We start from the raw sequence: 24,577 nt of genomic DNA, 5'->3' as shown, positions 1-24,577 counted from the left end.
CCGGACAACCAATCCCGCGACGGCCAGTGGACCACGTGGGCCGCTGCCCTGAGGCTCGGCTGGTGCGAGGAGCAGCCAATCGGAGGGCTAGGCGAACGCCGGGGTTGGGGTGGGGAGAGCGGGCGTGAAGGCGCAGGCGTCTTTGCAGTCTCTTCTTGGCGTGGCGGGCTACATGCTCAAAGTTGAAAGCAAGACCCTGAGTAGTCCCCGCCCGCCCTCCAATTCCCTGATCTCCGACCTTGCGGAGACTGACATCCGGAGTGGTTTTGCTGGTGCCTCGTTTCACAACTGGGGAAGGGCATCTGAGGCGGGCCGTAGAGGGTGTGTGTGCCCTGGCTTTCCAGGAAGAACTATCGATTCAGTGTTCCGACAGTATCGTGCTTGCGCCGAATTCCCGCCTGAGGGCTAGGGGTTGGGGTGGACTTTGATGAATGTGTCCCTCTCTCCCCGACCAGGAGAAACTCATTGGCTTGTCAGGGGCTTGGACGCTTCCTGAATAAGCAAGAGGTGCCACTAAATATCAAAGGACTGCGAAAGAGAGCAAGAAAGACTTCCTGGGAGAGGTGGCATTTGATCTGGGTCTTGAAAGATGCGTTGGATTTGGAGATTCTGGGAGAAAATAATTTAACTCCCGAATTAAATGAGAAAGCATAGGGGAGCTTACCAAATTTAGGTAAAGTGGAAACTCGTGTAGTGTTTTCCAAAATTCAGTGAGTTGGAAATACCAGGAGGAAATTTAACAACATAGATGTCCCCCAGCATCAAAACCAAACGACAAACTCCCACAATCCAGACGTACAGAATCATTAAGCTTGAATCTGGAGTTGGAACCCAGGCGTGTATATTTTTAATAAGTACCCCAGGGGAGATTCTGATTCACACCAAAGTTTCAGGACCAGTGTTAACGTAAAGAAAGGGGGTGATAAGAGATTTGAAAGATAGGGCAAGACTTTGTTAAAGATAGTGGCTTGCTGGCTGTGTAGTTTAGACTACTCTGGAGAAAGTGGGAGATTTAAAGATTTCAGAGTCTGAGGAGATGGGTGATCACACAGGCCCGCGTACCGCAAAAATAAATAAATAAAAAAAAATAAAAATAGATTGAAGGAAGGCAGAGTGAAAGAAGGGGAAGTTATTGCCAAGTGATTGCAATGGTCCAGGTAAGAGCTAGTAAGAAATGGAGAGGTGGCATATAAAGGACAGCAGGAGGAATGTGATGAGTGTCAGATAGGGATGGGGAGAAAGATATGAGGAAATAAATGGAGAAAAATGGAATGTCCTCTGTACCAGACCTATGAAGGACCTCCATTGTACTTTAAGGATAGGACCTCCATTGTACTTTAAGGATAGATTTTAGACAGTGAAGAGAATGGGCCTTTACAAGTGCTGTTTTCCTCTGCCTGGTTTTCCCCTTTCTTCTCCATCGCCCTTTCTCAACCTGGTGCATTCTTTTTTTTTTTTTTTTCCGGCACGCGGGCCTCTCACTGCTGTGGCCTCTCCCGTTGCGGAGCACAGGCTCCGGACGCGCAGGCTCAGCGGCCATGGCTCACGGGCCCAGCCGCTCCGCGGCATGTGGGATCTTCCCGGACTGGGGTATGAACCCCTGTCCCCTGCATCGGCAGGCGGACTCTCAACCACTGTGCCACCAGGGAAGCCCTCTTTTTTTTTTTAAGGTAAGTTTTTTTGCTTGTCTTTATGGAAATGAGGTTAGTCCTTTTTTATGTTTTTTATTTATTTTATTTTTGGCTGCGTTACCGTGCGCGGCCTTTCTAGTTGCGACGAGTGGGGGCTACTCTTCGTTGCGGTGCGCGGGCTTCTCATTGCGGTGGCTTCTCTTGTTGTGGAGCATGGGCTCTAGGCGCGCAGGCTTCAGTAGTTGCAGCACGCGGGCTCAATAGTTGTGGCTTGCGTGCTCTAGAGCGCAGGCTCAGTAATCGTGGCACACGGGCTTAGTTGCTCCGCGGCATGTGGGATCTTCCCGGACCAGGGCTTGAACCCATGTCCCCTGCATTGGCAGGCGTATTCTTAACCACTGAGCCACCACGGAAGCCCTCAACTTGGTGTATTACTTGCAGGTTTCAGCTCACATACCATCTCATTTATGAAATCTTATCTTGTTCTCACAAGCATAGTCACTGTCACTCCTTAGAACACCCCAAGCACACTGTTCATATGTTTCTAGCTCTCCAGAATGGCACTAGAGTGTAGTGGTCATGTATATGGACTATAGTATTTGCAAGCACCATAAACTCTCTGTTCCTCAGTTTCCCCATCTGTGAAAAGGGAATAATGACAGTACCTACCTCACAGAGCTGTTATGAGAACTGAACGAGAACAATGCGATAACACCTGGTGTTATCACATATGTTGTATTGCAATGAGTTCTTTAATATATGTTTTCCCCCTCTAGATTGTGAACAGGACATGTGTCTTATTCTTCTTGCTAACAGTAAAGGCTGCATGGCAGAATGATAGTAAATGGGTTTTGGAATCAGATAGATAGGAGTCCAAATCCCAGCTCTGCTACGTACTAGGTGTGTAATCTTCAACTTTACTTCCCTGAACTCAGTTTCTTCATTTATAAGATAGTGAAAATAATGCATGTCTTATAAGTTGTTACAAGGACAATTTGAGATCATCAAAGTTGCAGATCTGGCCCAAAGAAGGCAGTCACTAAATGGTGCAAATGATGGGTGGCCCCAGGACATAGTACCATGTTCAGAACACAGTAAATGCTTAGTAACTGATTATCGAATGAAAAGCTGACGTTATATGCCAGGCACCATGCTAACCTTTTTATATACATCATCGCACTTCATTCTCACAAGAACCGTATGGAGAAGACACTATTATTATCTCCACTTTACAAAGAAGGAATGTGAGATTTGGATTATCTTAACGAAGCTTTCTAAGCCAAAAAGTGCTAGAGCTAGGATTTCAAGGCCCTTGGTGCTTTAAAAAACAGCTGACTGAATGAGAGAATGAATGAAAGGAGACTTATCCAGAGTCAGGTGGTGGCGTGGTAGAACCAGCACTGTTACTCTTGGTCACCATGCTATCTAGTCTGCTATTCTAGCCGAATCATCTTGACAAATGAATTGAGAGTGAGATGGATGCTGGTATTTGGCAGTTTGTGTCTACTGACCAGGAAAACTGTGCTATACCTATCTCGGCTGATAAATTGAAATGCTTGGTGAATAAACACAAATAAATTGGGAGCTCTAGTTCTAGGCCAACTGTCAGCAGTGTGACCAGATCATTTTCCCAAGACCTAGAAAAAAACCACTGTACAAGCTACTGATTTCAAGTTGCTTTGTATCATGAACATTTGCTTTGAGGTATCAGAGCCAGAATGTGAGCTCCTCGCTGGCCTGATAACGTACTATTCATAGCCAGAGGACTTAACTAAGGAACTCTGAAGAAGGAAGAGAAACCCTCTTTGCTCATCTTTCACAGTATCCTTCCTTCTCCTGATTTGGTCCCTAATAGTGCATTAAAGAATAAGAAGGAGAAAACAATACAGTTCCTAGCTCTTCTGCCCAAAAAATGTCCTTCCTGTTGATTGGGAAGGAAAAAGGAGGTACTTAGGTAGATTTCAGATTTTGAAGACTCCAAAGCAATCCAGAATCCCAAACTTGAAAGGCAGTGGAAGGAGTAGGGGCATTTGTATTAAACAGACCTGGCTTTGCATGCCAGCTCTTCCACTTAACTGGCCATGTAGTCTCAGGTTCCGTATCATGTGCCACACTCCCAGCTTGGTCCCTTGTGCCCAAATGCATATGTCCAGTAAATGACGGTCCTTTTTATCTTTCTAAAAGTAAGTGATATCAGAAGGATTTCAGTGTGAGAGTGAAGCTGAGAATTAAGGTAGGTAGTAGAACTAAAAATGAGACTGGGGACTTCCCTGGCGGTCCAGTAGTTGAGACTCTGTGCTTCCACTGCAGGGGGCACGGGTTCGATCCCTGGTTGGGGAACTAGGATCCCAAATGCCGCGTGGCACGGCCAAGAAATAATAATAATAAATTTTAAAATGAAATAAAAGTGAGACTGAATTTGGAAATGACGTGAGTGAAAAAGGGTGAAAGTTGAAGCTGAGAGCAGACCTCTGCAGTTTACTATGTTGCTGTGCTGATTTATTCGTCATAGTATGTATTCTGCCTCCTATCCTGGAAATAACTTTTGAGCCAGACAGGTACAAAGTGTCATGCCAACAAAGCAGAACTCCATAGGAAGAGTAACCTCAGTTAAAAAAAAAAAAACCCGAGGGGGTATTCAGAAACCTATTTCAGAATGCCATTTCAGCATAAGCAAATTGGAGTAGAAACAAAGAGTTGTTTGATGGTTTGACTTACACGGAGAGAAGTATGTTAGTTTCCTGTGGCTGCAGTAACAAATTGCCACAACCTTGGTTGTTTAAAACAATAACACTTTATTCTCTCACAGCCAGAAGTTTGACATACGAGGGCAGAAATCAAGGTGTCAGCATGGGCTGTGCTCCCCTCAGACGCTCCAGGGGAGAATCCATTTTGTGCCTCTTCCAGCTTCCTGTGCCTGCCGGCATTCCCTCACTTGCGGCCACATCACTCCGATCTCTGCCTCTGTGGTCACATTGCCCCCTCCTCTTTTGTAGGTATCAAATCTCTCTCTACCTCATTCTTTTTTTTTTTAAGATTTTTTTTGATGTGGACCACTTTTTCAAGTCTTTATTGAATTTGTTACAATATTGCTTCTGTTATGTTTTTGGTTTTTTGGCCGCGAGGCATGTGGGGTCTTAGCTCCCTGACCAGGGATCAAACCCACACCCCCTGCATTGGAAGGCGAAGTCTTAACCACTGGACTGCCAGGGAAGTCCCTCTACTGAATTCTTATGAGAACACTTGTGATTGGATTTAGGGCCCACATGGATAATCCAGAATAATTTCCTCATCTCAACATCCTTTCTTAATCACATCTGCAAAGACCCTTTGTCCTTGTAAGTTAACGTTAATAGGTTCATCATCATCATCATCATCAATAATTGCTGGCCAATATTCACTTGTTCCAGTTTAACCAGCATCCCCAAAAGAGATAACTGTCTCTTACCTGTTTATTTTTTTTCACTTAATTGTTTTCTTTTAATTACGCAAACAATTGATGTTCATTGTAGGTCATTTAGAAAATACAGAAAAGTTAAAGAAAAAAAGGAAAGGAAAAGAAATTCAATGAAAAATCATCTGTAATCCTCTCACCCAGGGGTAGCCAAACCTTCACCAAAGAGTATTTTTCTAGGCTGGGTCTTGTGTCCAACAAAGAGGAAAAGTAGGAAAAAGAGAATAAAAGTGAATAGAATAGGACAAATGATTTGGAAGGTGATAGAATAGGTTAATATTGTTCATAATAGATATGTACAGGGCAGCTTAATCTAAAATAAATGTAGAGCTTTGAAGTGAAATTAACCATGACAGGAGATGCTTGTATGATGTATAGAAGTAACACTCAGCCCTTTAGAGGAGGGACGTGTTAGCTTTGGCCTCTCACTTGAAAACCCCTGAATTTCCCCACTAATACTTCATTCTCTCCCAGAGGTCAGACCCTGGCCTGCCAATCTGCCCTGTCATAGGCTTTTCTTGAGTCTTTATCAGCCTTCCTCAGGGGTCAATGTTATGAAGACTAGGGGAGTCTGGCAGAGTTCCTGCTCCTCCCAGGCTGATATCAAAGGGCAACAGGGGCTGTGACAGAAGGCAAACATTCAGACCAAAGCCAGATGTGGAACTGAAGCAACAAGAGGAAAAGCAAGAGCATCAGGTAAAAAAAAAAAAATGTTTTTTTAAATCTCATTCCTCTCAGTTTATGTCTGAGAGCATGAAGAGCTTAGTAAAATCATAGCTCAGGAGCAACTTGTAAAGGAGAATGAGTGAGAAGTTTGGGGAAATGTGGAGCAGATGTTCATATGGAGCTAGACTCTCAGAAAACTTTGTATCTATCATGGTTGTCATCAGCAACCAAGTAACATCAATGAGCCTTGGGAGTCATGAGAGTATAGTTCTGCTAGTTCAAAAGCAATTAGATTTGTTTGTGAGTCCCAGCAGGTGGAAGTTATAGGGAGTCAAATTATAGCTGAAAATAAGGAAGCTATTTCTTTCTTTCTTTCTTTTTTTTTTTTTTTTTGCGGTACACCGGCCTCTCACTGCTGTGGCCCCGCAATCCTGTTGCGGAGCACAGGCTCCGGACACGCAGGCCCAGCGGCCATGGCTCACGGGCCCAGCCGCTCTGCGGCATGTGGGATCTTCCCGGACCGGGCACGAACCCGAGTTCTCTGCATCGGCAGGCGGACTCTCAACCACTGTGCCACCAGGGAAGCCCAAGACATTTGGACTGTTTTGAAACTTGGGTAGTATAACATTTGAAAAAACAATTTTAATCTGGAGCAAAATAACATTTGAAAAAAACAAGTTTAAGTTGGCAAATTGATGACACAATCGAGACAGCAGAAACCTGCTACAGTTTCCAAAAAAAAGCCTGTCCGATGCAAAAAACGCACATTTGAAGCAAATTAAAGAATTTGGACATTTTTGAAAGCAGGGCCCAATATCTTGAAGTTACACCACAAAATTTTGAAAAAGTGCAAAGAACTTTTTTCTTTTTTTCTTTTTCTCCAAAAACGGATCTTTTTGGTTTCTTGTTTTTTTGGGTTTTTTTTCTTTTCTTGTTGAATCTGCCCCGAGAGCTTCTTGTTTTTTGGTTGTTGTTTTTTTCTTTCTTCTTTCTTGATCCTCTTTTTTGTTGTTGGTTTTGAATTCTTGTTGCCCCAGCCCCCCTTCCTGCTCCTCCCCTTTCTGACTCCCCGTCCCCCCTCGCTGGGAGTGGAGGTGCTGGGTGGGGAGGAGCGGGGAGGAGTGAAGACATTTAGGACAGGACCTCGGAGGGAAGGAGACAAGCCTGAACTGTTGGAAGGCCACTGGGGGTTCAGGAACAAAGGGAAGAATAGGATTGGGGGAGGACACAGAGAGGGCACTGCCCACCTAGGAGCTCCTGGCCAAAGTCAGGTGGAAGGAGTTGTCATAGAAGGTCCTAAGAGACAGGAGGCAGGAAGCTGTCTGTGGGGGGATGGAGGGGAGTGTCTCAGTGACCTGTTGGTTGACCTTCTGCCAGGAGGGAAGTTCCTAGCGGCATGAGGGAGGCGGGCAGAGGCACTAGGGACCAGCTGTGGAGGCCCAGGCCTGGATCTTATTTGCCTGAGTGCCCAGGCTGGTCAGAGATTGCAGGTGTCAAGAAAGAGGAGGGCCTGGAGGCCAGGGGTGACGCCAGCACAGGCACTGTGGCTGCATCGTGGAGGAGCTGCGGGGGCAGGGACCCTGGCAAGCCCTCGCAGACTCCCACCCTCTTCCAGAATTAGTTACCCCTCAAGGGGCCTTCTACACATGGGAGTGATCATGGGATCCTTTGGGGACATGGCAAGAGAAGGGTCCAGAGCTCAGGACTTAGGCCAGTTTGGGGGAGAGCTGCACCCTGGCTTCATTAGGCAGGCTGTTTCCCACCCTGCCGCCTCTGGCCACAGTAATTAAGCTGGGGGTTGCCATGGTAACTGGGGATGAGACCAAGCCCCCAGGGACCCTAGGGCCTGCCACCCCCTCACCCACAGAACAGGCTACCATGTGGAGCTGAGGCCCACGGCCTGAGTCGAAGGAAACGCCTGGACCCTCCCAGGATCTCTAGCTCCAGTGGCAGCCTTGAGAGCTCGCTCTTCCTAGGAGCAGGAAGGAGATTTGCTGTGTGTGTGGGGGAAGGGGTTCCCCTGGGTCCACCAGATGCCCTGAGGAGGGCCAGCCCCCAGCCCTGCCTCTGCTAGGCTTCTTGGAAGGTCTGCCAGGCATGGGGAGAAGTGCTGTAGGGCACACCGGCAGGAGGTGGGGAGGGATCTTCTGCCAGGGTTAGCTGGGGAGGGAGGGAGGAGAATCCGTTCTTGCCCCCCAGGGATGGGAGTGACATGTCCCCTGAGCTCTGGGCTGGAACTCAGCAGGCCTGGGAGCTGGGCGGTGCTGCTTCTGGTCTGACTGTGTCCTTGTCCCCCACCCCCCGGCCCACCTACCCGCCCCCTCCCCACGCAGATATCCGGGACTCCGGGAAGAAGCCGGTGATGCTGTTTCTGCATGGAGGCTCCTACGTGGAGGGCACCGGGAACATGTTGGATGGCTCTGTCCTGGCCACCTACGGCAACGTCATTGTATCCACACTCAACTACCGGCTTGGGGTGCCTGGTGAGGGTGGGCAGCCAACTCTAGGGGCTGGAGTCTGGGAGGAGGGCCTGCTGGCAGGGTTCCTCTAAACCCAGCAGAAGCAGAATGGCTTCTGGGTTGGACTGAGCTGCCCAGAAAGAGGGAAAGCGTGCTGTGACACCCCCAGGAAGCCCCCTTTCTTCCTCTACCCCCAGGTTTTCTCAGCACTGGGGACCAGGCTGCAAAAGGCAACTACGGGCTCGTGGACCAGATCCAGGCCCTGTGCTGGCTCAGTGAGAACATTGCCCACTTTGGGGGCGACCCCGAGCACATCACCGTCTTCGGATCTGGGGCAGGGGCCTCCTGTGTCAACCTTCTGATCCTCTCCCACCATTCGGAAGGTACCAGCCACCTCCTCAGCCTGTCCCTCTTGTCCCCTTTCTCACACCCTCAACCTCAGCAGGTCCCCCTTCTCCTCCCTCAGGCTGATACAGCCCAGCCTAAAGCCTGCCTGTCCCACCAGGGCTGTTCCAGAAGGCCATCGCCCAGAGTGGCACTGCTATCTCTAGCTGGTCTGTCAACTACCAGCCTCTCAAGTACACGCGGCTGCTGGCGGCCAAGGTGGGCTGTGACCGGGAGGACAGCGCCAAGGCCGTGGATTGTCTGTGCCGGAAGCCTTCTCGGGAGCTGGTGGACCAGGACGTACAGCCCGCCCGGTATGGGGGTGGGAGAGGGCCAGGTCCAGGCCTCCATTCTCCTTGCTGGTTCCAAGGAGGTTGAGGGTGAGAGGTGCCCACAGGCCACAAGCATTCCATTTAGCCAGGAGTGGGGGACTTCAAGGCCCTCCCGGGGCCCTGCCTTCTCCCAGAAGCCTTCCCTAGGCGGAGGTGCCTAAACAGAGCCAGTGTGCACGAGGCTCCATGAAGTGCTTGAGGGAGGACTTCCCGAGAGGTCAAGTACCCTGAAGGGCTCAGAAGGTTTTAACTAGGGGAGAGGAGTCTTCTGAGCAGAGGACTCAGCAGGCTGTGAGCTGAGAGGAGGCCGGTGAACAGGTGATGCGACCTTGACCCCTTCTCCCCAGCTACCATATCGCCTTTGGGCCCGTGGTGGACGGTGACATGGTCCCCAATGACCCTGAGATCCTCATGCAGCAGGGAGAATTCCTCAACTATGACATGCTCATCGGTGTCAACCAGGGAGTGGGCCTCAAGTTCGTGGAGGACTCGGCGGAGAGCGAGGACGGCATGTCCGCCAGCGCCTTCGACTTCACCGTCTCCAACTTTGTGGACAACCTATATGGCTACCCGGAGGGCAAGGATGTGCTGCGGGAGACCATCAAGTTTATGTACACAGACTGGGCCGACAGGGACAATGGCGAGATGTGGCACAAGACCCTGCTGGCGCTCTTTACCAGCCACCAGTGGGTGGCACCGGCTGTGGCCACCGCCAAGTTGCACGCTGACTACCAGTCCCCTGTCTACTTTTACACCTTCTACCACCACTGCCAGGCTGAGGGCCGGCCCGAGTGGGCAGATGCAGCGCACGGGAATGAGCTACCCTACGTCTTTGGTGTGCCCATGGTGGGTGACACCGACCTCTTCCCCTGCAACTTCTCCAAGAATGATGTCATGCTCAGCGCCGTGGTCATGACCTACTGGACCAACTTCGCCAAGACCGGGTGAGGGCCAGAGGGGCTGGGTCGGGCATCCCTGTAGATCAGGGCACACACCGCCTCCATCCTCAGCCCCTTCTCTCCCTCTCCTTCACACGGCCATCATTCCTCCATCAAGGCACTCTTGCCTTCTCGACTCAGACACCTGCCGGACAGCTCTTCTGTGTGTGTTGAAGACTCAGAAGAGTTGGACAGAGAGGTCCCTGTCTTTTCTGGGGGGTGGGCTCACTTGGTGCCTTCGGCTCCGTGTCTGTCTCTCCTTCCCTCCGTTGCCCACCCAGCTCTCTCCTTCTCCTCCCAGAGCTCGGCCTGCTGTCTGAGTGCTCCCATCTGTGTATCTGAGTGTGTGTGAGGGTTTGTGTCTGTCTATTGCTGTCTCTGCCTCTCTCTCTTGAAATCTATTGATATCTCTGCTTGCTTTGATCTGGTTACTCTGTACTCGCTGGTTTCCCCCTGGCTGTCTCTCATGTCCTTTTGTGTCTCTGTTTCCATATGTCTCTATCTCATTCATTCTCAGACTCTGCCTCTGTCACTGGTGGTCTGTCTCTGCCCTCTCTGCCCCTCTGCCCTCATCTCAGACTGTCTCTGGCAGTCTGGCTCCATCCCTATTTGTCTGTCTGTCTGTCCGTCTCTGGCAGTTTCTCTGTCTCTTCGTATCCGTCTCTGTCTCTCTTCCCGTCTCCCCAGCTCTCTGCATCTCTGTCCATCTCTCTCCCCATTCCTCCCATAGCACGCCCACACCCCTGCCTTTCATGGGAGCCTCACCCTTACTCCTCCTTTCCCTGCCCCGCTGTGTCCACAGCGACCCCAACCAGCCGGTGCCACAGGACACCAAGTTCATCCACACCAAGCGCAACCGCTTCGAGGAGGTGGTGTGGAGCAAGTTCAACAGCAAGGAGAAGCAGTACCTGCACATCGGCTTGAAGCCGCGCGTGCGCGCCAACTACCGCGCCAACAAGGTGACCTTCTGGCTGGAGCTCGTGCCGCACCTGCACAACCTGCACACGGAGCTCTTCACCACCACCACGCGCCTCCCTCCCTACGCCACGCGCTGGCCGCCGCGCCCGCCCCCTGGTGCCCCCGGCACTCGCCGCCCCCGCCTCCCCCCGCCCCCCACCCCCGCCTCCGGCCACCCTGCCGCCCGAGCCCAAGCCCGAGCCGGGTCCCCGGGCCTACGACCGCTTCCCCAGGGACTCCCGAGACTACTCCACGGAGCTCAGCGTCACCGTGGCCGTGGGCGCTCCCCCCTCTTCCTCAACATCCTTGCCTTCGCCGCTCTCTACTACAAGCGGGACCGGCGGCAGGAGCTGCGGTGCAGGCGGCTCAGCCTTCCCCCCAACCCCGCCCCGGCGGCTCGGGCACCGGCGTGCTCGGCGGGGCACTCTGCTCCCTGCTGCCGGCCGTGAGCTGCCACCCGAGGAGAAGCTGGTGACGCTGCAGCTGAAGCGGGGGGGGGGGCGTCGGGGCGGAACCTGCGGAGGCCCTGCGCCCCGCCTGCCCGCCCGACTACACCCTGGCCCTGCGCCGGGCGCCGGACGATTTGCCACTGTTGGCCCCCCGGGGCCCTGACCCTGCTGCCCAGCGGCCTGGGGCCACCCCCTCCCCCGCCGCCCCCCTCCCTCCATCCCTTTGGGCCCTTCCCCCCACCTCCCCCCACCGCTACCAACCACAACAACACGCTCCCCCATCCCCACTCCACCACTCGGGTATAGGGGGCGGCTCGGGGAGGCCCCCCTCCCCGGCCCTCCCGGCCAGCTCAGAAGGCAGGGAGGAGGACTTGGCGACAGGCTTTTGTCGTGTGGAGCTGTGACACATCGAGGAGCTTTAGGTGGACATGGGTTTCCTCGCCGGGATGTGTGCGCTTCTCCCGCGCGGAGTGGCCCGTTCTCTTCTCCGGACGTGGGCCTTTGAACAACTGGGGGGGTGTTTTTTCCCCTCCGTCGTCTGGACACCCGTCTTCGGTGTGTGGAGACGTGGAAGTATTTTCCCACGTGGAGGTGTGCTTTCTCACGAGGGGGTGAGAAACCATGTGCAGGGTGAGGGTTTTTTTTGCCGCCCTGGACACATGTTGGCTCCCTCAAAGAATTTCTGTGGGGATTTGTGCCCCCACCTCCTCCCTCCTCCCACCCCCTGGAGACCCTGGAAGTGGTGTGTTCACAAACAGCGACCCTTGGCCACCGGACGACGCAAGGTGGTGCCTGGGAAGTAGCGAGGAAATCACAGCCCCCCTGCCCTGCCCCCAGCCCTCCCGCCCCAGCGAAGCATGTGTATCCCCCGTGGCACAAGTGAGGTGAAGCACGGTCTCCCCCGGGCAGGCCTCGCCTGCCACAGATGACAGACACACATTCCCTGCCACGGGGAAGAGAGGAGACCTTGCATCCCTGTGCTGCCTGGGAACTTGTCTTCCCCTGGGTCCAGGATGCATTTCTGAGTGGAAACATGTTCTTGCATGTGGATGTACGTTTTCCCATGCAGACAGCCCCTTTCTCTCCAGCACTTCCCTGCATCTTAGGGCCTCAGGCCCAGCACTTAACTTCTCACACAGCAGGTGTGAAAGGACTTCAAACTGACAGAAGCTGAGGGGGAGGGACAAACCCTGAGGAGATGAACAGACCCTAAGCTCTGCCCTTCCTTCCCCTAGAGTTCGGGGGGTGGGGTGGGGTGGGGCCTGCGTGGCACCTGCCACCCACAGAGGCCGTGCATGTTTGACCAAAGCCCTCACCGCGGTCTGAGGGCAGCCCTTCTTCCCTCAGTCCTCAGACCGTCGCTCATCCGTGCCAAACTGCTGAGGTGGGTTTGAGGGGCGAAGACCCCCCAAAACTTGCCAAGGATTCCTCAGCCCTGGGCCAGGGCAGGTAGGATACAGGAGAGGGGGAGGTGGCAGCTAAAGGGGTCCCGCCTGCATCCTTCTTCTCGCCATGTCTCATCCCTCCCTCTCTGCCCCTGTTTTCCCTCCCCCCTTTGCCGTCCCCCTCTGAAGACATCCCTTCCTGGTCTCAAGCCAGCTTCTCCCCTCAGCTGCCCACCCCCTCCTTTGACCTGCCCCCTCTCCCCTGGGCCCCCGGGGCTGAAGGAAAGGAGCAGTGGAGGGGGGAGGGGAGGAGAGCAGGGGAGAAAGACTTCCCCGGACAGGTTGGGGGAGAGAACGGGGTCAGCTGTACTGAGGAACAGATGGAGGGGGCAGTGGGGGACAGCGCTTGGGCAGACACCAGCAGGAAGAATTTGATTTGGAAGGATGTGTGTAAGGTGACTGCCCAAAGAGAAACGGTTTGGGCCTCTGGGGAAAGGAACAATGTCGGGAAGTGTTTCAAGGGACACCAGCGGAGAAGGAGCCAATCCTTGTCTGCTGGCATTTTGTGGGTTCATTGGTGCCAAATTTGAATAGGGGGTGGAGTGCTGTCTTCCACTGACCCCCAAATCCCTGGTCTTGGCTCCCCAGAACTTTGCCTCCTGACTGTCCCTTCTGCCCCCACCTCCACCCATGGAAACTTAGTTCTTTTCCTACCCCTTCCCCTGCCTGGTCTAGCTCCTTTCCAAACAGCCCTGCCTTCTAAATGCTAGGGACCTGGGCCCTGAACCCTGTAGACAGATGCCCCCCAAACTGGGGCATGGGAGGGGGGCTGGGGGACCCCATGATTCAGCCACGGACTCCAATGCCCAGCCCCTGCCCCCAGAACAACTCCTTGACAATCCCATGTCCCCACCCCAACCCTTTGCGGCTCTGTACACATTTTTAAACCTGGCAAAAGATGAAGAGAATATTGTAAATTGTCGGAGTCCAGCTCCAACGAGTCCAGGTAAACCTGAGGGATGGACGGCGTCGGCGAAGGAAACAAGACCTGACACCCTTTGTAGATGTCAGCACGTCAAGCACAAATTTATTTTTCAGAGCAAGTATTTATATATAGGCAGGTTTCATCATCATGTACAAAATCAAAACATCTCAACATGTTCTAACCTCAAAATATTTTTGTCAGTTTTCTGAAAATGTCCCCAGTTTCTAGATGTACTAACAAGATAATTCCCCAAGTTCTCATTAGTTGCAGGTTATTTTCTAATAGTTAAGCCAAGCTATTATGAAAGTCTTTAATACAGAAGTGCAATCTTCGTGTTCTTTCTGCATGGGCAAGTTTTTTTTTTTTAAACATCTTTATTGGGGTATAATTGCTTTACAATGGTGTGTTAGTTTCTGCTTTATAACAAAGTGAATCAGTTATACATATACATATGTTCCCATATCTCTTCCCTCTTGCGTCTCCCTCCCTATCCCACCCCTCCAGGCGGTCACAAAGCACCGAGCTGATCTCCCTGTGCTATGCGGCTGCTTCCCACTAGCCATCTACCTTACGTTTGGTAGTGTATATATGTCCGTGCCTCTCTCTCGCTTTGTCACAGCTCACCCTTCCCTCTCCCCATATCCTCAAGTCCGTTCTCCAGCAGGTCTGTGTCTTTATTCCTCTCTTACCCCTAGGTTCTTCATGACACTTTTTTTCTTAAATGCATGGGCAAGTTTTTTGAATAGTGCCTTAAAAATATTTACAATATATCCTACAGTTCCTGTGTACCTGACTCCACTAGTAGCACTTACAATACCTCCTATGCTCCTGTTTATCACCTGGCAATTGTTGCCAGAGTATTAACCTTTCTTTATAGTGGACCCATATGAAAGCAAAATCATCAACAGCCCCTTCGTAGGGCCACTGTTGTTCAATTGGGGGTGTTTTCCATAGGAACATCCCTATATTTCCATTTGTGTATTGCGTTCGCAGTTTCCTGGGGCTGAAATAGGTACTTTCCATTTTGTAATAATAATAGTGGGGGGGGGGGTAGTAGTTTTTCTCATTTTCCTAACCCTGGGCGCAAATCCCCCTTGTGCTGTTTCCATAGATGAGCTTAACACAACCAAACAAATCAATAGAGATGTAGTCCACCGTCCTGGCACAGTGCTGCTTTGCAGTCCTGCCTTTGATTGCATCATGACTTTGTCACGGCGCAGGGACTCCAGGATGGAATATTGTAAATATAAAAGTTTAACTGTTGGTTTTGCCTGCTGTTATGTTGGGAGGTAGGGGTGGGGCTCTGAAGAGACAAACCCTGGAGAAGTGACTCTGCCAGTGAGGGAGGAGGAGGGGGTCCGAGCCCACAGCCCTTTCCAATGAACAGCTCTGAGGTCAGAGAGAAAGGGGGAGTGAGTGCTGGGGTGAGGTGGTCATTGGTAATGGGGTTGTTCGGGGAGTTAAGATCAGGACCAGTGTTTGTGCAGAGGTCAGAGCCTGGTGTAGAGGACCAGGCAGGGGCTGATGGGGACAGACACCAAACAGGCCAGAGGGCCTATGGGCTGGTGCAGGTGGCTGGCTACAGGAGAGACATGCAAGGTGAAGGGTTTGGCCTCTGCTAAGCCCTGGCCCAGGCTGGAGGGTCAAACACAGGCCCAGGACTCTCCCTCTTGGCACACTGTGAGGGAGAGCCCCACATCGTTGTGACCCGCTTACCCCCAGGAGCCTCTGGGACAGGAAGGCGGCCGGTAGTACTGTGGGCACAGTAGGTTGGGGCCCTAGGGACCCCCATGGCCACGGCCACTCAGTCACTGTGTCCTCCCCCACCTAGCTCTGGCGCAGACTCCGTGGTTTCTTACACCAAGTGTTTCGTGTTATTTGTGAGAAAGGTAAGTGGAGGATGGGGAGGTTGGGGAATAGGAAAGGCAGAAACCAGGTGTTCTAGCCCTGACCTTAAGTGGGCCCCTTCCCCTCCCGCTCTCCCTGCTCAGACACCATAACTATGCAGCTTTTCTTCCTGCAACCTGCCTCTCCATCCCTGGAGGAGCCAGGCTCCCCACCAGCCTCTCACCTGTCCCCGATCCACAGAAGCTTCTAAGTTATGCTCACCTGGGAAGCAGACCCAGCCCCCGAAGCAGAGCGCCCCTGCAGTCTGCCTTCGGTGCACCATGGACCCTGTGAAAATGATCGTGTCCCCCCCAGCCACTCGCCGCCATCGCCGTCGCGACTCTTCAGCACGCCACGCCCACCGCCCCGTAGCCTGGGCCCCTGACAACTGACAGCGATGACGAGAAGCCCCCACGTCAGCACACAACAATCTGCCCCCACAACTGGAATTGCCCCAAGGACTGGGAAGGCTTTCAGTCCACCCAGGGGTTCTGGACTCCCTGGGCCCAGGATGCTGTGGAGCCACCTACCCAGACCATCCGCTTCCAGCAAACTGTAGAGGGAAGGCCGCTCAAAAGAGAGGCAGTCAGAGCTGGGCCTACAGGCCTACGCGTACCCTGTGAACCCCCGCCCCACAGCCCTCAGGCCCTGAGCCACAAGAACGGTTGGGGGGTGCCCCAGGCAGAACAGGAGCAGTGCTCGCCAGCCCAGCTACCCATCCTGGGCCCAGCCCACGTCGCAGACATCCCCCGGCGCCACTCCTCAGAGCGCATAGCCTATAATGCCAGAGACGTGAGGCGGCAGCTGCGGGAGCTGATCAGGGAGGTGGAGGCCCTGTCCCACTGTTACCCCCCGTTCTCTGGGTCCAGCACGGCTGAGGGGACGGGAAAGGCCTAGGTATACCGTTCCCTGACAGAGAGGCGACTGGGAGAAGAATAAAAAGAAGAGAGGAGGTGGTTTGTGGTGGTTTGGGGGGTGCCAGGGCCCACACAACCACAGGGAATTCCCGGGATGTCCAGTGATTAGGACTACACGCTTTCATTGCTGACGGCCCCAGTTCAATCCCTGGTCGGGGAACTAAGATCCTGCAAACCACACTGCATGGCCAAAAAGAAAAAAAAAGAGAGAAAGAAAGAGAAATAGCCAGTGGGCATTTTCCATCAAGACTCCAAACACACAGCAGGTGCTCAATATAGACCCACTTGATGGAATCAGCTTAAAATGATCGATAACGTTAGTCAAATGAAAATGAACAGAGAAGCAGGGTGATTCATAAAAGGCCTATCTGCTCACATTCCAGGAACCCATCTGGTATGGAAGGTGAGGTCTATATTCCTCTATATCTGTTGAGATGTTCATTGTGCAAACAAAATGACTTGAGGTTCACCAGGTACCGCTTTCACAGACCCCAGCAATGAACCCCAGCAATGATCCCAGGACTGCCTCCACAAGAACCCAGGCCTTACCCGAGACCCAGGCCTCCCCAAGAACCCGGGCCTTGCTCAAGATCCAGGCCTCCACAAGCTTCCAGGCCTTACCCAAGACCCTTACCTCTGCAAGAATCCAAGCCTTTCCCATGACTCTGACTTTCAGAAGAATCCAGTCATTACCCAAGATTCTAGCACCCAGAAGAGCTTAGGTTCTACTCGAGATAGACGTTTCTTTAAATGCCCATATCTCACCCAGCCCTCTGGTCTCCACAAGAACACACCATTTCTCCAAACTTCTGACATTCAGGGGAGCTCAGGCTTTATGCATGATTCTGGAGTCTATAGGAATCTAGAACGAAAGCAAAAGACTGTACTGTATAAAAGTCAAGAGCTCTCCCAAAAAACTGGCTTCCATAATAGCCCACACCCTTCTCAACATTCTGGATGTGACAAGAGTACAGGTAATGCCCAAGATTCAGGAGTGTCTAGGAGTCCAGACTTTACCCAAGATTCCGGGCCAGAGAAGTATCCATACCTTGCCCAAGACTCTGGAGCCAACAAGAGCTCAGGCCTTTGCCAGGAATCTGAAGAGCCCAGGCCTTGTGCAAACCCCTCACCTCCATAAGGGCTCAAGCCTTACCCGAGACTCAGGAGACTACAAGAATCCAGGTCTTACCCAAGATTCTTGAGTCTGCAGGAGCCAAGGCCTTGCTCAAGATTCTGACCTCCATAAGTATCCAGGCCTTACCCAAGCCACTGAAGTCAAAAGGAGATGTGGCCTTACCCAAGATGCTGGAAATTACAGGAGCTCAGAACATACCCATGACCCTAACTTCCACAAATACTCAAGAATTAATCGAGATCCTGGCCCCCATAAGTGTCCAGCCCTTACTCAAGACTCTGGCTTAACCAAGAGATCAGGCCTCCATAACAACTCATGCCTTATCCCAAACCCTGGCCTCCACAAGAACCATCTAGGAACTGACTCTGTCCAAGTTTTGGGCCCACATCAGACCCAAAAGTCATTTATATCTGAAGCAGTTCCTCGAAAGGAGGATGCTGGGCAGCACATACCATGGACTTCTGTCCCACCCAGTCAGAACTCCTGCTCTCCCAGGGCTCAGGTGGCCTACAATGACCTGCAAATCTTCTCAGAGGTACCTGTACTAATTGAGCTGCAATCATCCTCCCGGTGAGCAGGCAGCCAAGACTGGGTGTACCACCCAATGGATACAGTTCCTCCAGCCTGCAGAACTATTGCCAGATGTCTACGCCTCCCAAAACCAGCTGGAAGCCCTACTGTCCTGGGTCAGGCACCCGGCTAGGGCATGTGGTCTTTGGCGCCCACCAGAGACAGTTCAGAGCAGGCAGGGACAAGTGCGAAGCTCTGTCTCCCAGGCGCCTTCACCGAGAGACATCCAACAACTCACCGGAGACCATCAAGGAGTGGGGATATCAGTGTGTGATGAGCAACTTAGAAAAAGAGGGGACAGATATGCATGAGGAGTAAAGAGACAAGAGAAGAGTTCTGTGGTTGCTTGAGGACATCCACCCCAGCCCCATCCCACGGGGCCTGATGAGGACATAAATTATCCCTGCTTTCCCTCCATTGCTGTCTAGCTAAATCCGTTATCCCCAAGGCCCTAGAGCTGCATTGTCAATTACAGTAGCCACTAGCCAAATGCCTATTAGAATGTAAATTAGTTAAAATTAAGGAAAATTAATTCTGTTAAAAATTAAGTTATAAATTATAAATTCTCTTCCTCAGGGAACGGAATTTCCCTGGCATCCAATTCTGTTCCCTGGTGGTCCAGGTGTTGGGACCTGGCGCTTTCACTGCTGTGGCTGGGGTTCAATCCCTGGTCGGGGAACTCAGACCCCACAAGCTTCATGGTTTGGCCAAAAAAAAAAAAAAAAATTCTGTTCCTCAGTGCCATGACCTTCTAAGTGCTCAGTAGGCGCATGGAGCTAGCGGCTACTGCATTGGACGGCACAGGTTTAGAACATTTGCATCATCATGGAAAATGCTATTGGAGAGCAGTGCTTTAGAGTTTAGAGCGATTTTGCTTTCCCTGTCACCCACCCCCAGCATCTTAAAGCTCCCCCAGAGCCCAGAGAACTTAGCTCTTTTTAGGGTGGCTCAGAAGCCATCCTCTGGGGAGGAGGTAAGATGTGGGGATGGACAGCCAATGCCTGATTTCCCCAGACTGTGAGAAAGAGCCCAGGCTTCAGTTTTCCTCATCTGGTCTCTTGGGTCACGACCAGATGTATGGAAACTTGCCTCCCCCGTTCTGGGCTGTGTTTGGGGCTCTTGGTTACTGAGGGAGAAGACCTCTCTTTGTCAGTGACTAGGAAACCTTGTGTTTTAGGCTCTGGATTCTGAGGGTCCCCTCCTTCATATGCCTCTAAATTTTTCGAGGTGTCTCCACTTAATTTTCTTGCCCATGGACTTAGGCCTAGTTCACTGGGGAGACAGACCCCTAGGAAAAAGGAATGTTAGAATTCCTGGTCCAGTATGCATTGGTCTAATCTGTGAGCGTGTCTCTGGTGTCCTATCTTTCTGTCCTATTATTCTGGCTCCTAGTTTCATCCTGGACTTAAGCTGTGTCCATGATAGCACTGGTTGCTGAAAGCCATTTCCTTCCCCTGATAATTTTTCATGGCCCTGCCCTAGCCCAGCTGGTGTTTCCTCTGGACTTGATTTTCAGTCCTGATAACTCTTCTGTATACACACATAAGCTGTGAGATTCCAAAGTGTTTTCCCTGCCACCACTTGTGTGTCTGAGGTGGGCAACACTAACATGTCCCTTCCCTGAGTGAGATGTCCATCCCTGGGTCACTACATGCACACTATCGGTGTGTTCTTGTCTAACGTTACCACCACCGATTCCAAGGAGATATGTCCCAGCTGGAGAGCCCATTTCCAACAGCTCTCTGGCTGAGCTCTGACCTTGGACAAGTCATGTGCAATCTTTCTAGCCTTGCGGTCTCATCTGTAAAGTGAAGTTATAATTGCATGCAAGAACCATTCTAGATTTAAAGGACCAGGGCTCCTCTACTCCCAAGTGAGATATAGAGTCCCTTATTTCTCCGCATGCCCTAGTGTATGTCCCTCAGTATGGTTTGCTATTCAGATCCATCCTATTAGGCCTGTGTTCTAACCCCAAGGAGTGTTTGTGCGGTTCACCTGGCCTTGTAAATACACAGAATAGTTTATCATAAAGACACAGACTAGCGTATCTCCATAGAAACTACAACTTCCATCAGGCACTACTTCAACGGAACAGGAAAGGATGTGGGGGCGTGGCCCCAACGCCCTGGTAGCTTTGAAGACAAACTACAACTCCCAGGATAGCCGCGAGATCTCTGCAGAGCGAAAGGAGTGACTGAACTCTGACTGGAGGCCGGGCTGGTCGGGAACCACCCCGACAGTCTCCAGAAAGGGGCGCGGTTATAATTTCAGGGCGTGGCCTTACAGGCAGCAGGAAGAAGTTACCTGTGGAATCTTCCTATCCATTCTCTTCCCAACCTTTGTAGCTAACCCTAAAAGGGAAGCTGCAAACCACTAGCCTCTTCTGAAAAAGAGGTAAGGGGAACGTAGTCAAGGGGCAGCGAAGGAGGCTATTGCATTCCTTAGGAGGGGCCAAACAGCTACTTTCTACCTGCTGAATCAGGTGAACCGTTCCATGGGGGCAGGGACCAGCATATGAGAAAAGGGCAAGGACGGAGGAGGTATCTATTTGTTCTCTTTCAAGACTAAATTTAGGGCCCTTCGTCTGCAGACCCATTGGCGGACTGTGTCTTGGGAACCCTCTTGGCCTCTGGAAGAGAAAAGAACTGGGGCCAGTTTTCCGCAGCAAAAGGTACGGCCCGTCTGGGCTTCCTCCCGTCTGTGTATTTCCTAGCCCCCAAACGACAGAGCCATATGGCTTCCGCGGTCTGGGGGAGTGCTCCCTGGTGGGGCCCACCACCCCCAGCCCCAGCCCGGCCGCTCACGGACATCGACTTCTGCTCTGGGGCGCAGCTGCAAGAACTAACCCTGCTGATCCAGGAGCTGGGTGTGCAGGCGAGCTGGAGTGAAGGTCCCAAGCCAGGACCAGATCTCTTCCAGGCCAAGGACTTTGTTTTCTCTTTGCTTGGTAAGTAACCCTCCCAGCCTTCGGGAACTTGCAGCTCTCAGCTCCGTCTCACCCCGCCCACGCTCTGGATCACGACTTTATGATCCCTTCTCTTTCCTTAGGTCTCGTTCACCGCCGGGACCCTCGCTTTCCTCCTCAGGCAGAGCTCCTGCTGGTTCGTTGTGGGCTTCGCGAGGGTTCCCTGGATCTGGGGCCTGCGCCTCTAGGTCCCTATGCTCGGGGACCTCACTACGACGCCAGCTTCACACTCCTGGTGCCCGTGCTTTCTCTAGATGGGCAGGAGCTGCAACCAGACGTGGAATCCTGTTACACATGGCTCTTCCTCCCAGAGCAGCTACGTGGAACCTTGGTCCGGGAGGCAGGGCAGGATTGCCTAGGACCCCCAGTCCCAGGAGGACGTGATTCGATCCACCCAGCCCGAAGCAAAGAAACTCCCAAGGATCCACAAATCTCCGTGGACCAGCTACACGTCACTGAGCCTGAGGCACACGAGTCTTTGGAAAACTCACCTAGTAATGTTTCAGTGCCAGGGTTGCCTCAACAAGACGTAACCGATGTTGACTTTCCCTCACCACTGAAAAAAACGAATGGTGACGTCACCAAAGCAACCGACGTTAGCCCAGTGCCACAGCCGTTGGAGGCTTCGGAGGCATGGCCCGTATTGTGCCTCGCCCAGGTAGCTGCCTGGTTCTTTGTTTCGCTGGCTGCGGTCGCTGAGTCCCCGTTTCCGGTTCCGGGTGCCCCGCGCTTGGTCCACGCAGCCTGCCACGCGGGGCTCACCACCATCATCCTGGTTATGCCCGGGCCCCGGCGCCGCCTCCTGATTTTCGACTTGATCCCCGTGGTGTCTGTGGCCGGATGTCCCCAGGGGGCTCGGAGGCACTCGTGGGCCGGCCCGCTGGCCTCAGAGTCGTCTTCCTTCTACCTGGTGCCCGGCGGCGGCGGCGGCGGCACAGAGCGAGCCGGACGACTCTGGCTGGCAGTTCTGCTTCGCCCGCCAAGAGCTGGCTCTCAAGATGCGCATACCCATTCCCTTGCTGCAAGCGCACGCGACGGCCCACGCGCTACCGCGCCCTCTGGTGGCCAGGACGAGGGTCGCGGCGCCCAACGTCCTGCGGACGTTGCTCTACTGGGCGTGTGAGCGGCTGCCCGCGCCCTCTCTGGCGCGACCCGAGAATGCGGGCGCCTGCTGCCTCGGGCTGCTGGATGAGCTCGGCCGGGTGCTCAAGGCCGGGACGCTGCCCCACTATTTTCTGAGTGGCCAAAAGCTCCGTGCGGGGGACGGCGCAGCTTCGCTGCTCGGGGCGTTGGCCCTGCTTCGCAGGGACCCTGCCTGCGCCCTGCACCCCTCTGTGGAAGAGGCCAAGGCTGCAGGCAAGGGGGGTGGCTTAGCCGGCGTGGGAGGCGGAGCCCATTAAAGACGCTGTTCCTACTAACCTGGAATGTGCTTCTGTTGGCCAGCGGGATGTGGAGGGGACTGCTCTCCCCTCACCTGGGAGACAGGCTGAGCGCTTTGGGCCCGAAGAGCCCGTTCTAGAAGGCCTCCTCGCCGGTTCCTCCGCTTCCTCCCACCCTCCTCCCGCCCCATCCCTGGCACAGGTCGTTCCATTCTGGCCTCTCCACTTTCCAAATCTGTGGCCAGCACCCCTCCCACTCCGGTGCAGCCTCTGGCATCCATCTCCCTCCAGTTCTTATGGTCTTTTCTCTTAGGAGTCAATCGGGATGGGGGTAATATATTTGCTGAAAAAACGTGTAAAGGAGAAAGGTATGGAGACCAGGGACTGACCAATTTGTCTCACACAAAAGCAGAGACATTAAGGAGGCCGGATTTCACCCCAGACTAGACCTCACCACCACCGCTATCTCTTCAGTTATTCCCGCCACCTTCCTCATCCAGTTCTGTCCTCCATCCCGGGCAGTAGGGTCCCTTTCTCCGTTCTCGGGGCATCTGCCATTCCATCTATCTAAGCCCAACCTCTCCCCCCATCCAGAGTTCCATTCAGTGGAGTCGCCTCCTTGTCCCTCCTGCTCTGAATCCCGAGTCATGCGAGATATGCGGCCTTGCCTCGGCTCAGCCTGTCTCTAAGACCGTCGCCACTCCCTGCCTCCAAGGAACCCCGGGTTTCCGCCGGCCCAGCTTCACCTCCCGCTCTTTCCCGGGGTCTCCGCCCCCTGCCCCGCCCCCGGACCGGCTCTCGGAGGAGGGGGAAGCCACTGTCGCCGCCGCCGCCTCAGCTTCCCACAGCCGCTACCGCTGCCGCCGTTGCCGCCGCTCGGTTTGGTCCAGCCGCCAGGCCCAGTGCTCACTTCGCCAGACCAGGGCACTCTGCGGAAACACCCTCACTCCTTCCTGGGGTCCAGGACGCCTAACCGGGCGTGGGGGGAATCTCCGCTTGCTGGGTACACGGAGGGAGGAACATGCAACTGGAGCCAGCGCAAGCTGTCACCGGTTTGACAAGACAGGACTGGTTGAGGGGCATCAGGGAAGGAAGAGGGGGCGCTATAGGCAGTCCCGGGGAGGACAAGGAAGCCCTGTCACAGAAAGCTCTGATGCGCTCTGACTTATAGCGGGTCTGTTCACATTTGGGGACCTGTGACAACGTGGGTGCACTCCTCCCTCGGGGGGCTGGTTGGATTGGAGGGCGTGGAATCTAAACAGCACCAGCTGTCCCCGAGGAAATTAGGGGCTGCCAGAAAAAAAGAAAAAAGCCAAAAACCTGTGCTCCTTATTCCGAGGTGACACAGGGCCCTCCAGACAACCAGCTGCTGTAACCACTAGGAAGGGCGGATTTGGAGGTGACTTCAAAAGGAGTGGATGGTAACAAGGTGAGGAAAGGGGCTCAGCAGCTGGAATGCTGTGCCACTAGAAATGGGGGTGACTTGGTAAAAAGCGGTATCGTCCAGAGACAGGGTCTGGGAACCTCTTCTTGCTGATTGGCGACAGTCTGGATATTTCAAGGCATAGTTTTTGGGGGATTTCAGTGAAAAAAAGTGGGGGATTCTTCACTTAGTGGGTGGCAAAGGAAAAGACACCAAGGTTGGGTTCTTCCTAGACACTGGCAGCACCCCAGCAGGGGTGGGGTGAGCTAATATCCCCAAAGCTAAGGACCCACACCCTTAAAATTACAAGAGTGGCTTTGGCAGGAGTGCAGGGCCCGGAAATAGGGTGGAAAGGTGCCTGGGGATATTGGAACCACATCCTGGAAAATTTGAGGGTCTTGGCTTTGGGATAGTGTTAGTGGGGGACAGGGACACTGGAGATCAGAGAAGGGGGAGTTTTCTGTGTGGGGGGCAAGGTTGAGGGTGGGGTCAACTGAGAGGTACATAGGCTGCTGGGTCTGGCGAAGCTAGCACGAGGCCCAAGGGTGGGAGCTGGTGCCTGGGGTGGGGGTCGTCTAGGGCTTATCCTCAGGTCCCGTGGGTGAGGCGGCGAGTCGGACCGGAGAGTCAAGAGCATGTCCTGGTGAGCTAGCGGGCTTCT

General features: G+C 53.3%; 3 pseudogenes; all 3 read left to right on the top strand.

Annotated features, from left to right (window-relative positions):
• The first annotated feature begins 7,963 nt into the window (after positions 1-7,963).
• Positions 7,964-12,060, top strand: LOC132593284 (neuroligin-2-like; annotated as a pseudogene).
• On the top strand, positions 11,892-16,466 carry LOC132594187 (spermatid maturation protein 1-like; annotated as a pseudogene).
• Positions 16,467-20,719: 4,253 nt separating this feature from the next.
• On the top strand, positions 20,720-22,514 carry LOC132594302 (transmembrane protein 102-like; annotated as a pseudogene).
• The last annotated feature ends 2,063 nt before the right edge of the window (positions 22,515-24,577 follow it).

Source organism: Globicephala melas, chromosome 20 (assembly GCF_963455315.2).
Source record: "Globicephala melas chromosome 20, mGloMel1.2, whole genome shotgun sequence".
NCBI lineage: Eukaryota > Metazoa > Chordata > Mammalia > Artiodactyla > Delphinidae > Globicephala > Globicephala melas.
Note: the sequence above shows the minus strand (reverse complement) of the source record. Positions and strands in the feature narration are given on the sequence as shown.